The following is a 2,500-nucleotide window of genomic DNA, read 5'->3' on the forward strand; positions in this document are numbered from 1 at the left end:
CACCCATTGGGCGAAAGGGAATCCGGTTTCTATTCCGGAACCCGGCAGCGGAACCGCATACCATTCGGGCCCTCGTAAGAGTGTTCGTCGGGGTAACCCAAAATGACCTGGAGACGCCGTCGGGAGATCCGGGGAGAGTTTTCTTTTCTGTATAAGCGTTCGAGTTCCCTGGAAACCTCTAGCAGGGAGATAGGGTTTGGAACGCGAAGAGCACCGCAGTTGCGGCGGTGTCCGGATCATCCCCTCGGACCTTGAAAATCCAGGAGAGGGCCACGTGGAGGTGTCGCGCCGGTTCGTACCCATATCCGCAGCAGGTCTCCAAGGTAAAGAGCCTCTAGTCGATAGATTAATGTAGGTAAGGGAAGTCGGCAAATTGGATCCGTAACTTCGGGATAAGGATTGGCTCTGAGGAGCGGGGCGTGTCGGGCTTGGTCGGGAAGCGGGTCTGGCTGACGTGCCGGGCCTGGGCGAGGTGAACGGCTCTCGTGGCTGGGATCCGAGCTCGGTCCCGTGCCTTGGCCTCCCGCGGGACGGTGATGCGTAATATAGACCTCTTGTTAGGTCCATTAGCCTCTCCCGTCCTAGTCGCACAGGTACCTCCTCGTGGTTCCCGACGGTAACGTGATGTATTGTTTGGACCTGTCCATTCAGTGCATTGCGGCTAAATTCTGTGCGACACGACGTGCTGCCTAGCAGTAATGAGCCGCTGTAAGGGTGCAGCCCACCCAAATGGCCTGCCTTCGCGCTAATGTGGCGGCGGCTCTAGTCACTTTGAGGGAGGCATGTTATGGGTCATGGGGTTGCCACCCCCATGGCTCTATTGTCGTAGGCCCGAAGAATCACAAGAAAGATTATGGGTCAAGTGACCCATTGTCGGCGGGCCCTCGGGCCACTCGGATCGCCGACCCTACGACAGCGGCCACAGTGAGTCGGAGTGTCTGTCCGACGACCTCCAGAAACAAACCCAACCAGTCCAGTAACGACGCACAACATCTTGCGTCACGGGGGGCACTACATACATGTCCCCATTGTTCGCGATCCTTTCCCACTTCCATCGGGTTAGGGGTCCATGTGAGGAGGGCTCATCCAGACGAGGCCAACCAACGAGTGCAGGTGGCCGTAAAGAAGGTTAGGTGGACTCAGGAAGAGACTGAGATGGTGGCGGCGGCTGAGGCGCTTGCGAGTGTGCAGGGCAACGTCAAATTTATGAACGAACATCTGCTGACGGTCTTCGACAATAAATTCAGTCTTGATCGACTGAAGGGCCTCAGAAAGAAATTGACGTATAAAGCTCTTGTTACACAGAAGATCGGTGTATGCCGCGAGCGTGGAACTGCCGTTGAGTCTCAACCTTCAACCTCCAGTGTCACTCAACATCATGACACAAGTCATCGACAGGCGGATTCGCCTACTCCTGTTCAGGAGCACTCTGCGTCGGCACAGCAACATCAGTGCCAATATATTGACGCTATCCGTAAGCTGATTGATCCGGCCGAAAGGGTGAAATCCCATGAAGCGGAGGAACTCGTAAGTCTTGCGAGAACGGTTCTTAATCGAGAACCAATAACACCGAGTGCTTGTTGTCGATGGCTTCAACGAGTCTTTCCGACGCCTTCTGCGAAAGTAAAGGAGCGGAGAACACCACTGCTCCGGCCACCTAAAGCTGCACCTGCCGGGCCCGTGCCGAGGTGGAGACTGAGGAGGAGGGAGTATGCGGCCATGCAGGAACTCTGGAAGAAGGACATGTCTCGCGCGGCCAAGCTTGTACTGGATGGCCCGGTGCAGGCTCAAACACCAACCGTTGGCGAGATGGTGGAGTACTGGACACCTATGCTCACCAGTCCTTCTGTCCCCATTGAACACCTTCATCCGGTTCAGGAAAGGGAGGACCTGCATTGGATCGCTGAGCCGGTTCGTGGCCATGAGATCCAGGCCAATGAGATCCCGCTCTCCTCGGCATCGGGTCTCGATAACATCTCGAGCAGGCAATGGAGGAGTGTGCCAGTAGTTCTAAGAACCTTATTTTATAATGTCATCCTTGCGGTAGGGGCATTTCCATCTGAGCTCCTCATCAGCAGGACGGTATTTATCCCTAAGAAGGACGGAAGCTCAACACCATCCGAGTTCCGTCCTATAAGTGTGGCTTCAGTCGTCGTTCGTCAGCTGCATAAAATCTTGGCGGTGAGATTGGCAAAAGCCGGTCTCATCGATGAGCGGCAACGAGGAGTACACGATGGCTGTGCTGAGAACGTTCTTGTACTGTCAACTGCCCTTCGTGACGCACGGAGCTGCTTAAAGCAGCTTCACGTTGTGTCCTTAGATGTGGCCAAGGCGTTTGACAGCGTTAGTCACCATGCCATAACATCGGCACTAAGGGGATTGGGACTCCCGGAGCTCTTTGTGAGGTACATAACAGCGACGTACCATAATAGCCGAACCGTGCTTCAGGTCCGTGGAGAGACATCGGATCCGATCCGGGTAGCGAGGGGTGTGCGGCAGG

At 55.5% G+C, this 2,500-nt stretch overlaps 1 pseudogene; it reads left to right on the top strand.

Moving 5' to 3' along the window:
* LOC143261544 (large subunit ribosomal RNA) overlaps positions 1–2,500 on the top strand; it is a 7,676-nt pseudogene that overhangs the window by 2,114 nt on the left and 3,062 nt on the right.

This window comes from Megalopta genalis, unplaced genomic scaffold (genome assembly GCF_051020955.1).
Source record: "Megalopta genalis isolate 19385.01 unplaced genomic scaffold, iyMegGena1_principal scaffold0055, whole genome shotgun sequence".
Classification (NCBI taxonomy): domain Eukaryota; kingdom Metazoa; phylum Arthropoda; class Insecta; order Hymenoptera; family Halictidae; genus Megalopta; species Megalopta genalis.